General features: G+C 43.8%; 1 long non-coding RNA gene and 1 pseudogene across 1 annotated transcript; both read right to left on the bottom strand.

Annotated features, from left to right (window-relative positions):
• Positions 1 to 3,331: 3,331 nt before the first annotated feature.
• On the bottom strand, positions 3,332 to 14,175 carry LOC140638115 (uncharacterized). The gene is made up of 3 exons (XR_012035291.1): positions 13,938 to 14,175; positions 9,641 to 9,749; positions 3,332 to 9,284 (listed from the first exon to the last, which is right to left on the bottom strand). It is a non-coding gene; the product is annotated as an uncharacterized lncRNA (long non-coding RNA).
• On the bottom strand, positions 10,143 to 14,460 carry LOC140638110 (farnesyl pyrophosphate synthase pseudogene; annotated as a pseudogene).
• Between the last annotated feature and the right edge of the window lie 12 nt (positions 14,461 to 14,472).

Here is a 14,472-nt window from a genome sequence, read left to right as displayed (position 1 = left end):
ATGCTAATGTCCTCTTTTTTATTGCTGATATTGGTAATATGTTTTCTTGCATTCTTCCTTGATTAGTCTTGCTAGGAGTTGATTAATCTTTTCAGTCCTTTTGAAGATTAGTAAGCTTTGGCTTTGCCGACTCTGTTGATTAATGAGTGTTGGCTCTTGTATATCTGCTTTCTATTTCATTGATTTCTGATTTTATCTTGATTTCCTTTTTAAGCTTTCTTTGCGTAAACTTGCTGTATCTTTCTTTAAACTTCCCTGTGAGCTCTAAATCCCATGGGTAGTTCTCTAGCCAAAGTGGCGCATTAGTAGAATCCCAAGGCTCAAAGGAATGAGTCTGATTTATTAGCCCATGATGCTCAGTCATTAGCTAGAAATGGGTTGTGAGAAGAATGGCCTCAGTTGTGAACATATGGCAGATCCAGGTCAGTAGCTGGGGCTATCAATTAACTATGTTCTGCACAGAAGGGAATCCAGTGGCCCATTTTCAGAACCACCACAATTCAACCCTTTGCCTCATAGATCTATTTCTTCAGAGGGTGCCTGGGTGGCTCAGTCGGTTAAGCAGCCTACTCTTAATTTCAGCTCAGGTCATGATCTCAGGGTCCTGGAACTGAGCCCTGTGTAGGGCTCTGTGCTCCACATTTAGCAGGGAGTCTGCTTGAGGATTTCTCTCCCTCTCCCTCTCTCCTCCCACCTCCCCTCCCCCCACTAACACACACATTCTCTCTCTCAGATAAACAAATCTTTAAAAAAAATAATTATTTAAAAAAATCTATTTCTTCATTTGGATTTAAGAAGCTCTTCCATGGTTCCCACGGGCCTCTCTTCCTGATGGGAACTTAGAAAAGTAAGTTTAGTGGGATGAACTACAGCAATTGATATAGATGCCACAACTGACACTCATCCTATCCCTTTTCCACTATCCAGTCTAAATTCCCCTCACTCTCAGTTAGCATCTTAGCAGGTCTTGGTGGTTTTTGTGGTAACATAATCCAAAGCTTTATTCTTGGTCTGAGCTTTTGGTAACCATTCTCTCTTCTCAGGTCAGGGCTGCTGAATATGTTCACAGTTACAGTGGGGCAAGGGAGTATCAGATATCCAAGAGGGACCATATGAATTCGGTAAAAAGCAGTGCTACCTTTTCCTACTAAGCAGTTATCCTTGTCATGATCGTGACTCCTCTTTTTGCCTACAGGTCCTAGGAATAATGAGTCCGAAGTGCAGCAATCATAGCTTATAGTTCAAAGGGACACTCGTTGTGTCCTTTAATAGAAGTGTGAGCCCTTTGAGGACCAGCATCTTCAACCCTATAGATCCCATATTTGTGCGTATGGGAAGCACAAAATCCTCTAGTGGGTCATTGGTAGTAAAAGTAAATGGGGCTATTCCTGCACCCATTCGTTGGCTAGTGGACCCATGTTTTTTCTTAGTGGGGTCATAAAGACCTTTGATTTAATGTATATGACATATTCTGAATAATAGCACCCAATTTTTTCAGAATGTTACCCTTCAGGGGCACTTCACCTGTGCCTTTATAAAGTCATTCTAGCTCTCTATGAGGTCAGCTTTTTCTGGATTGTATGGTATCACCATAGGATTCTATGTCTGTAGTTCAGGCAGGCATTCCATAAGCCCCAATATAGTAATGTTGGCTAAGGATCTGTGGGTGGAAAGGAAATCCCATGCCCAGAATAGCCATCTATCTCTGTGAGAATAAACCACTGGCTCCTTCAAGATGGAAGGGACCCAATGCAGTCAACTTGTCACCAAGTAGCCAGTTGGTCTCCTTGAGTAATCGTGACATATTAGGGGCTCAGCATTGGTCTCTGTTGCTGGCAGGTTGGACATTAAGACATCAATAGCTATATTAGCCTTGGAAATTTGGGGTCTATGCTTTTGGGACCTGCACATAGTCTCCATCCCTGCCACTATGGCCACTCCATTTATGCACTTGTATTAGGTTCTTAGGGCTCCCTAAACAAAGTACCACACATTTGGTAATATAAACAACACACACTTACTGTCTTACAGTTCTAGAAGCTAGAAGTCAGAGTTCAAGGTGTCCGCTGGCTTGGTTCCTCTTGCGGGCTGTGAAAGAAAATCTGTCCCATGCTTTTCCCCTAGCTTGTGGTGGTTTGCTGGCAATTTTTGGCATTCTTTGGCTTCTGCTACATTACTCTGATCTCTTGTTTTTATTTTTACATGGTATTTTCTCTGTGTATCCCTGTCTTCACATGGCTGTCTGCTTATTAGAACACTGATCATATTGAATTAGGAGACCATCCTACTCCAGTATGATGTCTTCCTAACTAATTACATCCACAACAACCCTATTTCCAAATAAGGTCACATTTTAAGGTATTGGGGGTTAAATTTTCAACATGAGAATTTGAGAGGGGGGATAAAATATAACATATTTGAGAGGAGGGATAAAATATAACATAACAGTGCCTATAACAATCATGCTGGTTCCAAGGTAGCCAATGATTAAGGCTGGTAATGACAACTAGATGAGTCATTTTGTCTACTTGATTGCTTAGTGCCTCTTCCCTGGCGGATGCAAGATGTGATCAAACATCTTCACACTTCATGCCCACTTCTGTATATTCATTCACATGACTCTATCCCAGATCTCTTGGTCTTTGATCTTCTAGTCCTCCTTCTAGGTCTAGGTTCCTGGACAGGCCATTGACACCTGCCCAAGAATCTATATACATTCTTACTTCAGTCTGCATCTCCTTATACATAAAGCAGATGATCAGGGACGATCCTTGCAACTCTACCAACTGGGAAGATTTTCCCTCTTTGCTGTTTTTCAAGGACTCTCAAGAATATAACTATAATGCAGCTACTATTTAATTTTGGTTTGCACCCATATACTAAGCTGATTCATCCATAAGCCAAACTTTGGCTTTACCCTTCTTCCTTCAGCTGGTCATGGTATTGGTGCAGCTGTGGTGGGTTACATGGGGATCTGGGCAGCCTGATCATGCAGTTTACAAGTGCCCTAGTTGTGCTTGATCTCCATCCCATACGTACTATTTCCATCTTACAAAAGATGCTGCTGGGTCCATCTGAACCAATAGAACCCGGTCCATAACCAGTGGTTCTGGACACATGGTTACTTAGTGTACCGTGGTTAAGTGTTCTGTCTCCACCAAGGCTCAGTATTTGGTTCTCACTAGTAGCTGGTTCTTAAAATGTGTATAATTCTCTGTTGCAGATGGCATGACCTTGCTCCAGAGTCCTGGGGAATGTATTGTGATTTTTCCACTAGGGCTTACCATAAGCTCTTAGCTTGGGCTGCCAAAACAAAATACCATAGACAGGGTGGCTGAAACAACAAAAATTTATTTCCTCACAGTTCTGGAGGTCAGAGGTCTAAGATCAGAATGCCAGCATGATCAGGATCTGGTGAAAGCTCTCTTCCTGACTTGTAGACAGATTTACCTTCTCACTGTGTTCTTACAGGGTAGAGAAAGAGAGGAGTGGGGAGGGAGAAAGAAAGAGAAAGAGAGAGAGCGAGAGCGCTCTGTTGCCTCTTTATCATCACATTAGGGGTTAGGGCTTCAACATATGAATTGTAAGGGGGACACATTCAGTCCATAACATTCCACCCGTGGCCCCCTAAAATTCATGTCATCATTGCATGCGAAATACATTCATTCCATCTTCAAAGCCCCGAAGCTCTTATTAATTCATTCCAGTATCAACTCTAAAGTCTCATCTGAATATCATATAAATCAGATATAGTGAGACTGGGGGTATGATTCATCCTGAGGCAGCTGTGAATCTGATAAATCAGACAAGTTATGTGCTTTCAAAATATAATAGTGGGACAGGCCTAGGATAGACATTCTCATTCCAAATGGGAGAAGAAGGAAGGGATTCCAAATGGGAGAAGAAGGAAGGGATGATGGTCCCAAGCAAATTCAAAATTTAGCAAGGCAAAAATTCCGTTAGATTTTAAGGCTTGGGAATAATCCTCCTTGGTTTGATGCTCTGCCCTCCAGGTACAGTTGGTGGCAGTATCAGCCCCAAGGTTCTGCTGGGTAGTCCCACTCCCAAGGCTGTTGAAACTGAGGCAGTGGCCCTGATGATCTCTCAATCAATTTCAGGGTCATTTTTCCCCCTTTTTTTTAAATTTAAATATTTTATTTATTTATTCATGGAAGACACAGAGAGAGAGGCAGAGACATAGGCAGAGGGAGAAGCAGGCTCCCTGCAAGGGTCTCCAGGACCAAATCCTGGGCTGAAGGCAGTGCTAAATTGCTGAGCCACCCAGGCTGCCCCATTTTTTGGTTCCCTCTTCTTGAAGAATAATGCATGTTCACAGTTAAATAGCTCTATCATTCTGTCCTGTCAAATTCAGTAAGTCCAACAGCGTTCCTTCATTTGTTCTCATCTCCACCTCCTTCAGTTTAAACTGGCTGTGTTGCTGCTTATATAATCCCATAAACTCTATCAAGTGATAATCTAGTTGTGCCATTGGTGTTCTCTTTACATCATGCTTTCTCATTTTTTGCAATATGGATAGGCTGAGTATATTTGAAATCATCAAGTTCTGGTTCCTTTTTGCTTAACAATTCCTTCTTCTTCTTTCTTTCTTTCTTTATTTTAAATATATATATTTTATTTATTCACCACACACACACACACACACACACACACACACACAGGGGCAGAGACACAGGCAGAGGAAGAAGCAGGCTCCATCCAGGGAGCCTGACGTGGGACTCAATCCCGGGTCTCCAGGATCACACCCTGGGCTGAAGGCAGCGCCAAACCGCTGAGCCACCTGGGCTGCCCCCTTCTTCTTCTTTAAAAAATATTTTATTTATTCATGAGAGACACACACACACAGAGATATGGGCAGAGGGAGAAGCAGGCTCCCTGCAGAGCCTGATGCAGGACTCCATCCCAGGACTCCAGGATCAGGACTTGAGCCGAAGGCAGATGTTCAACCACTGAACCACCCAGGTGCTCCAATAATTCCTTCTTCAATTCACCTCTCTCCTTTTGCATTTTACTATAAGCAATCAGGAGGAACCAAGCCCCTCCTTCAATACTATGCTTAGAAATCTCCTCAGCTAAACATTCAGTTTCATTGCTCACAAATTCTGCTTTCCACAAAATACTAGAACACAGTTCAGCCAAGTTCTTTGCCACTTTATAACAAAGTTCACCTTACCTCCAGTTTCCAGTAACATGATCCGTATTTCTGACATCTCACCAGAATTGCCCTTAATGTCCATATCTCTAGCATGTACTGTAAAACTCTTCCAACTCCACCCATTATCCAGTTCCAAAGCTGCTTCCACATTTTCAGTTATTTGTTTCAGCTGCATTCCACTGGTGGTGTCAAGATCTATATTAGCCAGAGAACTCCAGAAAAACAGAGTCATTATAGTTATATGGATGTAGGTATAAGTACACATAGATTATACAGCAATAGCCATTGGCTTACTATAAAGAATTGATTCACATGATTATGGAGGCCAAGAAGTCCCAAGATCTGCAGTCATCAAACTGGAGACCCAGGAAAGCTGATGTGTAGTTCCAGTCTGAATCCAAAGGCCTGAGAACCAGGAGGGCCAATGGTATAATTTCCAGTCCGAAAGTTGGCAAGTTCAAGATCCAAAAAGAGCCGATGTTTTAGTCCAAGCCTGAAGTCTGGAAAAGACGAGCATTCTACCTATGCAATCAAGCAGGAGTTCCTTTTTATTCAGTCTTTTTGTTCTTTTTGTTTGTGGGACTCGATCCCGGGACTCCAGGATCGCACCCTGGGCCAAAGGCAGGCACTAAACCGCTGAGCCACCCAGGGATCCCCTTATATTCTGAGATGTTTAAGAGGTTTATTATTACAGAAGGCAGAGCTAACTGATCCTGAGGCAAAACTGTAAATGAATAATTATTTGTCCCACATGTATGTGAATCATTTCTGACGCTCTTCCCGGAAAATAATTCATTCAACAAATCACTGGCCACATATCACGTCCTGATGCCTTATTAATCTGCTCCAGTAATAAGACCATATCAAGCACAGCATGTGCAGTTGGGGCTGTTTCTTGCTGAAGCCTATGGCAGTCTAAAGTCATTCTCCAGAATCCACCTAGTTTTTGCAGTGGCCAGACAGACATTCCTTAGGTCTTTAATGGTAGCACTAACTTCCATCATGCCCCCTGTTATGTGATATGTTTGTTAATTTACCATGTTGGCCGGGTGGAAGGTCATTTTCAGATGTTTCTACTTGGCTTTCCCCATTGATAGCTGTCACTTCACACGGGTCAAGGATTTAACTTTGGTATTACTGCAGCTGCTAAGTATATCAATTCCAATTACATACTCGAGAACTGGAGAAATGATGTGGGTGGGCTGTAAGCTAGACTTTAGTCAGAACTCCATTTGCCTCCACTCTAATAAGAGGCCATGATAGTACTTTGGGCCTCAGCATATTGATGTAAACTCAGACCCTAAGTCCAATAGTTCTCAAATTCTCTGGTTACTCCTCTTCCCCACTGTGTAATCACTGAAGAAAGTGGCCATAGTTATCTTTTGGGAAAGGACCAGGGAATCATTACATTTATACTCCCTGCAGTGAAGCAGGATCTTCCACCTCTAAGTCAAGCTGTTTCAGATTGGGACACTGACAAGGGATAATGACTTTTTGGGTGAAATCACCCTCAGTATCCTGCTCCTCCATGTTGGTCTGTTTTTGGGTTATTGATGTTAATAGGCTTCCCATCTATTTCATCCCTACAGATGCCCACCTCTATATCCATCTCCACAACTCCCTGTGAGTCAAGTCCCTTTGGCTGCCACTCATTAGATGTTGCTGGTCTTTATAGTTGTGGCCTCCTCGCTTCTAGTGACTAAGTGCCACCATCTGGCCTCTACTACTTGGGGAAGGGGAACTTTATTTCCCTAGTTATTAATGAGCTCTAACTCTGTGACTGCTAGTATTAGCTCAGGACTGTAGAGAATTTCTTGGTGTTGTTGCCCCTTACCAGAGGATTTCTAATGGCCTTCTGGCTTATCTTCTGGGCTCTCCTATGAAGTGTAATCCTTTGATAGGATTATCAAAGGATTGGCCTCACCCATATCCATCCCAGCATGCCCACCTCCCCCAGTCTTTTAATTCACTCTCCTACCATATATGCCTGGGCAACTCTCATGTTTCTACTTTGCTCAGCGTTGGCCATCACTTTCTCTAGGTTTCTAAGAGCCCCCCCAACAGTGAGTTGTTTTATCTCCAAGATAAAACACCCTTACCAGGGTGTTAAGTCCTGACTCAAGAAAATGCTCCTAAGTCAATAAATTCTTGATTATCTAGTCTGATATTCCAGCCTCCATGATCAAACAACTTCAAAACTCAATTGTACTCTCCTGATTTGTGTGTGCTAGCTAATTCTTACAGCTCCTTTGTACATGATCTCTTTCCTCCTTTATCAGGTCAGGCATGTTTTCAGCTGGGTAATGCTAGGATTTGGTTCTGGTTATTAGCACAGCAGCCAGAGTAGGGGAAGCTCTGCATTGTCTTTCAGCATGGAGGAAGTACTAGTTCTTACTATGAAGGGACAGACCATCTCTTTGCAGAGAACTCTGAAAGTTTTTGAGGGTCTGTAGAGCTGATATCCTTACAGTTGTGCATTCATGCATCCAGATGTCCCAACCCTTGTTTCGGGGTTCAGGTTTCCTCAACCAGGGCCCTAACCTGCTCTGGCCATACATTTTAATGTTTCTGGGGCTCTGTGCCTCTATCATGTCCTGAATCTGTGGCATAGCTGTGTCAGCTCCTCCACTATAGGAGATAGAAGCCTCTTTGTAAGTTACTGAAGAGGTCCTCTGTCTCTCATACTTGGCCATTAACCTAGGGAGACCTTTGCTTTTTCTTTATCCCTCCTGAGTATCAATATAATTTAGCAGTAACCAGCCAACTCCATTCCTTGTGCTGGGAACTACCCATGGTCCTATCCTACTCAGGATAATATTGTCTCTTGCCCACCAGGTAGTGTGTGAGCTGGTCCTGAAACCTCATTTTATTATTCAGCTTTTGTTTTAGTTTTGGGTTTTTTGAACCTCTGCCGGTATCACTTGTATTAGTTAGGATCCTCTACTCAGAGTTGCCAAGGTGGAATTTGGCATGTGTATTAACTAGGGCTGCCATGACAAAATATCACGGGCTGGGTAGCTTAAACAACAGAAATTTATTTCTCACAGTTTTGGAACCTAGAAATTTATTTCTTACACTTCTGGAGCCTAGAAGCCCAAGATCAAGAGTTCCACAGATTTGGTTGCTTCTGAGGCCTCTCCTTCAGCTTGCAGATGGCCACCTTCTTGCTCTGTCCTCACATGGCCCTTAGTCAGCACCATACCCCTCCTGTCTCTCTGTGAGTCCAATCCTCTTTTGGAAAGATTGGGATTAGAGTTCACCCTAACAGCTTAGTTTTAACTTAATTGCCTCTTTAAAGGAGGCTGTATTTGAATAAATACAGTCTGAGTTACTGGGTGTTAGGGCTTCACCATATGAATTTCGGAGAGAACACAATTCAGCCCATAACATGCAGATTTCTTAGGGGAAATGTCTATGAAAGATAGAAGGGAAGGGGAGGAGAAGGTGGAAAAGTGTATACACTGTGATACAGATCTGACACCTATGAATGAGAGGGAAAAGAAATGACTGAGTAGACAGGGTCTCAGACTGCAGCATAGTTCTAAGAGTTTCAGCTAGACTGATAGGTGGTCCTCAAGGCAAAGCTACCCATTAGAGGAGTCCCAAATATTCCAACAATGAGGCTCCACTGGTACTCCTGCCATGCTCAGTCATTGGCCAGGACTAGCCAATTATTATTTAAGAGGCCTGCAAGAACCAAAGCCAGTTAAACCTCTCAATATCCTTGGTGAAAAATCTTTGCTTATTTAAAAATATTCCTACAAAATGACTGAAGTAAAAAAACAAAACAAAAAAAAACCCAAAACCCAAACAAGGTGAAGGAGCCAAATTTAAAATGTCCCTTTATGTAAATAATAAATTGTAGCTACTAAAGATAAAAGTAGATAGATAGATTTGGGGAATATGGTATCTAGGAAGAGCAAAGGGACCTAGATTATAAATTGATTTGAAATCACTTACAGGGCAGCCCTGGTGGCGCAGGGGTTTAGCGCCGTCTGCAGCCCAGGGCATGATCCTGAAGTCCCGGGATCCAGTCCCACGTCAGGCTCTCTGCATGGAGCCTGCTTCTCCCTCTGCCTGTGTCTCTGCCTCTCTCTCTCTCTCTGCATCTCTATGAATAAATAAAACCTTTTTTTTTTTTTTTTAAATAAAATCTTAAAAAAATAAAAAAAATAAAAAGAAATCACTTACAAAATTCTCCACATTAAGTATATTTTATGCCATTCACCCAGGAATATCTGACACAAAGTAATAATACAGGACATTTACTAACATATCTGAATATTTTCAATATTTGTTGGGCTATTAATTTTACCAAACTATTTCATTTACTTCCAGTGGAATGACAATGCTTCTAATCTGTAGATACTTAAATAGTTAAGACCTCTGTGTTTCATTTCTTAAAATGATTAAAGCAGCTTTCAATTAGGGGATCATTTTTATTTGAAAAAATGTGCAAAAACGTACCAAAATATCTGCGAGCTCTCATTCTGTGGGTGAATGCAGAACTTTCATTAATGTCCAAATGATCTGCATTTCTCTGGGAAGAAACAGTCCTCATTTCTCAGTATGTCACCTAAAAAAGTTGTGACCAACAAACTTCTGTCATGTTTATAAAAAAAACTACAACCAACCAAACAAAAAAAACTCCACAAAGGAAATAAAAGGAAAAGAAATATTAATGTTAAATTTTAGGGATCCCTGGGTGGCGCAGCGCGATCCTGGAGACCCGGGATCGAGTCCCACGTCGGGCTCCTGGTGTATGGAGCCTGCTTCTCCCTCTGCCTATGTCTCTGCCTCTCTTTCTCTCTCTCTCTCTCTCTGTGTGACTATCATAAATAAATTTTTTTTAAAAATTTAAAGAAAAATTTTTTTAAAGTGGCAATTTGAACTGAATTTTCTACTTACTCTAATTCTTCAAGTGACACACACTCACTCACACACACACACACACACACACACACACATATATTTTTAAGATTGGACAATTTATTGAAAGCCGCCCCACCCCATCCTCGCAGTCTCTAGGTCACTTTTTCCTCTGGTAGATGTTGTGCGCCAGCCCCAGGAAGATGGCTGGGGGCAGGGGCGAGGCACATTGCTCAATGAGGCTCATGAGGCGGCTATCGCTATCTTCCTCATACTTCGTGAAAACGGCTGGCAGGTTCAGCTCCTCATACAGTGCCTTCACCCGGGCCACATTCTCCGTCTCCTTCTGCCCATAATTCTCCTGAAGGACCTTGTGCTGCTCTGGAGATGCCTGCTGCAGACACTGAACCACCAGCCAGATGCACTTGTCCTGAATGTCTGTGCCAATCTTGCCTGTCACACTGGGGTCCCCAAAGAGATCCAGGAAATCAGCCTGAAACTGAAAGAACTCCCCCATCTCCAGCAGGATCTTCTTAGCATTGGCATGGTCTTTCTCCCCGTCGATGCCTGCCACATACATGGTGGCAACCACGGGAAGGTAGAATGAGTAGAAGGCCGTCTTATACTTGACAACGTACCTCTTGACTTGTACCTCTTGTCAGTGAACCTGCTGAGACCCACACTGCCCTGAGGGGCGGTGATGAGGTCCAAGGTCTGTCCAATCTCAGTTTGGTAGGAACTCTGGAGGAAAAGCTCAATCAGGTTCAGGTAATAGGGCTGCTCCCAGCAGTAGACTTCAGCAGGCGGTAGATACATGATTCCGGAAGCAAAGCGTCATTGATGGCATCCAAGCCTATGCCTGGATTCTGATACCAACAGATCTGCCCCCATCGGGTGAGGGTCAAGTCCATGATGTCATCTGATACCAGGAAGAAAGCCTGGAGCAGCTCCACACACCAGCCCACGCTCAGCGCCCGCCGCAGACTAGTAGCATCCTGCTACCTGGGCTCCACCAGCTCCTGAAATGCTATCAGCACCGTCAAACCCCGCTGGTACCTGCCTCCAACAGCTTTGTACTCCAAGACCTCCTTGAGCCGGGCAATGGCGTCTCCCATCTCGGGGTGGCCCATGTCATCCTCGGTCAGCATCTTGACAATCTAGGGGAAGTGCTGGATGAAATCCTGCCTTGCTTGGGCATAAGCATCCAATTTCTGGTCTCCATTCATTCTGAGGGAGGAGTAAAGTGCTCTGCTCCTGGATGCTGAAGTGACACATTTTTTTTTTTTTCTGCAGCTATCCAAAGTGACACATATATTAACCTCTATACAACTAGTATGTTTACAGCAATCCATCAATAATTGTCTATTTACTCAACAATCATTCTAGAGCATATAAGAGGTGCTAGGCTGAGTAAGACATAGTACTGGTCCTCAGAGAACTCATGTTTCAATTACTTTTCTTCTTAAAAAATATTTTTATTGTGGTAAAATACACATGAAATTTACTATTTTTTCCATTTTTAAGTGTACAGTTCAGTGCATGAAGTACATTCACACTGTTGTGCAACCATCACCACAATCCATCCCCAGAACTTTCCGTCATCATCCCGCACTGAAATTCTGTACCTATTAAACAATAATTCCTCAGCCCCTTTTCCCCCGGCCCCAGGTAACCACTAGTCTACTTTCCATCCCTAATGAATGTGACTATTCTAGATACCTTATATAAGTACAATAATACAATATCCATCCTTTCATGTCTGGCTTATTTTGTTTAGCATAATGTCTTCAACCTCCATCCAAGTTGTAGCATGTGTCAGAATTTCATTCCTTTTTAAGGCTAAAATAATATTGTTGTGCATATATACCACGTTTTGTTTATCTTTAGCTAGCTAATCTCTTAATTTCTTTCAAAAAGATATGACAATGCTTTTAAAATTACTGTTTTAAGCTAGAGTATGCAGCATCACAGTAGCTCCCCAGACGCCAGTTCCCTGATTTTGCTCTGACCAAAGAACAAGGTGCTCTCTTTCACGGTTTTAGTTTTGTTTTGTTTTTTTTTTTTAAAAAGACTTTATTTATTCATTCATGATAGTCACACAGAGAGAGAGAGAGAGAGAGAGGCAGAGACACAGGCAGAGGGAGAAGCAGGCTCCATGCAGGGAGCCCGACGTGGGATTCGATCCTGGGTCTCCAGGATCATGCGCCGGGCCAAAGGCAGGCACTAAACCACTGCGCCACCCAGGGATCCCCGGTTTTAGTTTTTGAAACAATTCCTGACACTTCTGTATTTCTCCTTAAAAGTACTTGGGACAGTTATACACTTTGAGGTGTCTTTTTTTACAGCAATATCTTCTAGTTTATGTAAAGTCAGAAGTATTTAAAAATTAGGCAATTTCAAGTACGTAAAGAATTCAGTTCGGGGATCAGTTCTTACTGGCGTCCTCATTTGGGGGCATCTCCAGTCCAGCTGGGGCTTATTTTGCCACAGTTCATTTTGCTCCAGGACCAATGTGCCTAGGTTCCCAATATATTTTCTGAATGTAGGGAGGATTTCTGAATGTAGCTCATTCTCTCATGTTTTATTACATTCATTTCTTTTTTGTCTTTAATGGCTCCATTATCATTTTTCTCAGAGGGATGCATGGTTCAACTTTTTTTTTTTTTAAGATTTTATTTATTTATTCATGAGAGACACAGAGAGAGAGACAGAGACACAGGCAGAGGGAAGAAGCAGGCTCTACACAGGGAGCCCGATGTGGGACTCGATCCCAGGATCTGGGATCACGCCCTGAGCCAAAGGCAGGAGCTCAACCGCTGAGCCACCCAGGGATCCCAAAATATTTTTTTAAAAAAAGAAACATTTATCGAATTGATCATGGTATGAAACTATACTAGGTGCTGGATTTTTAAAGCCAGGACGATCCATTTTCTTGGGAGAAAACAGGATTTCCCTGATTACGCACCATCAGCTACTGGCTCCCCTTCATTTATGATATACAGGGCACAGACACACTTACCCAGAAGAGATTCCACTTTCAAGTCGTTTTGCGAGACATTCACTGCCATACCTGAAACTAGTAGGGGCTGCAGAACACCTTGCATCCCTGAGTGTTCAGGAAATATTATTATGCTCAAGTACCTATATAGGTTTATAGGTAATACCTATGCAGGTGTATAGATAGTTACTATACATTAATTTTAACATAACTTTTAAAGTGCAGGCACAGTATATTTAACTGGCATTTTTCAATAGAAAGGTCACATTAATTGACCAGAAACCTAAAGGATACTCTCCTTTTCTCAGAAAACAGGTTTCTGAGGATTGCTACTTGAAACTTCTCGGTTTTATTAGTGTCAAACATCTGATTGGCCAGGGACCACAAAAACGATATCTCTGCTGAATTTATGAAGGCAGGAAATAAACGATGGGAAAAACAGATCTCATTACTCTAAAGGCTTATGTCTACATTCCCCCCCCCCCCGACTGAAATGCCTTGATTGTTTACAAACCTAATCTAGGACCAAATACGAACTTTTCTTGAGAGACACGGGGCCTGGGAAGCTAAGACTTGATCAGACTGACTGGAGTGGAACTGGTGTCTCCCTTTCAGTCATCTACCGCCCCCGCACAGGGCTTCTTAAGGGGCTGCCTCTCTTGAGCAAATCATTCACTTACAGCCTTTCTATGAAGCGTGAAGTTGCTCTCCTACCTTTACGGAAGGGAAGCACCAGAAGGCGGCACGGTCAGCTAAATTCTCATGAAGAACAGAAAAGGCAGCGAGCCATACGAATCCCGGATCCAAGGATGTGCGTTGGCCGACCTAAAACCCAGACTGGAGGGTGGGGGGCGGCGGGGAAGGGCAAAGAGCGGAAGGAAATGCTGCTAAGGTTACCTTGACCAGGTGACAACGTGGGAGACTCTTCCCGCTTAACGGAAACCCATCAATTTTTCTCAAACGGACCACGCAGTAGCGAGGGCAGAAGCGGATGGCCTAGGCCGCAGCGGCCCGCGCGCCTCGCCGCCGCCACGGGGAGCCCCGCGCCCCGCGCCTGGAACCCGGGAGCGCCAGAGCCGGAAGCGCGGGGATCCCGCCAGCGGCTGGGCGGGGGCACAGCGGAGGCAAAACGGGACCGACGTACCCTGGCGGGGATTCCGGGAGCCGGCAAGGAGCCTATTGAATCACAGTTCACACGGCCCAACCCTCGCAGCCGGGCTCCGGCTGCCAATCTGAGGGCGGCTCGCACCTCCTCCGGGGGAGGAACTCTCTCCACACGCCTCCGGCACCGAGCGCCCCTAGCAACCACCTGCGCTGCGAAGCGGAAGCTCGGCCCTGGTCCCGCCCTCCCCGAAACCAACCGCGGCCTGGCAGGGAGGCACGTTGGGCCAATCACGTCGGCGGGAACTACGACCAACCAATCGGAGGCCGT

This window comes from Canis lupus, chromosome 8 (genome assembly GCF_048164855.1).
Source record: "Canis lupus baileyi chromosome 8, mCanLup2.hap1, whole genome shotgun sequence".
Lineage (NCBI taxonomy): Eukaryota > Metazoa > Chordata > Mammalia > Carnivora > Canidae > Canis > Canis lupus.
Note: the sequence above shows the minus strand (reverse complement) of the source record. Positions and strands in the feature narration are given on the sequence as shown.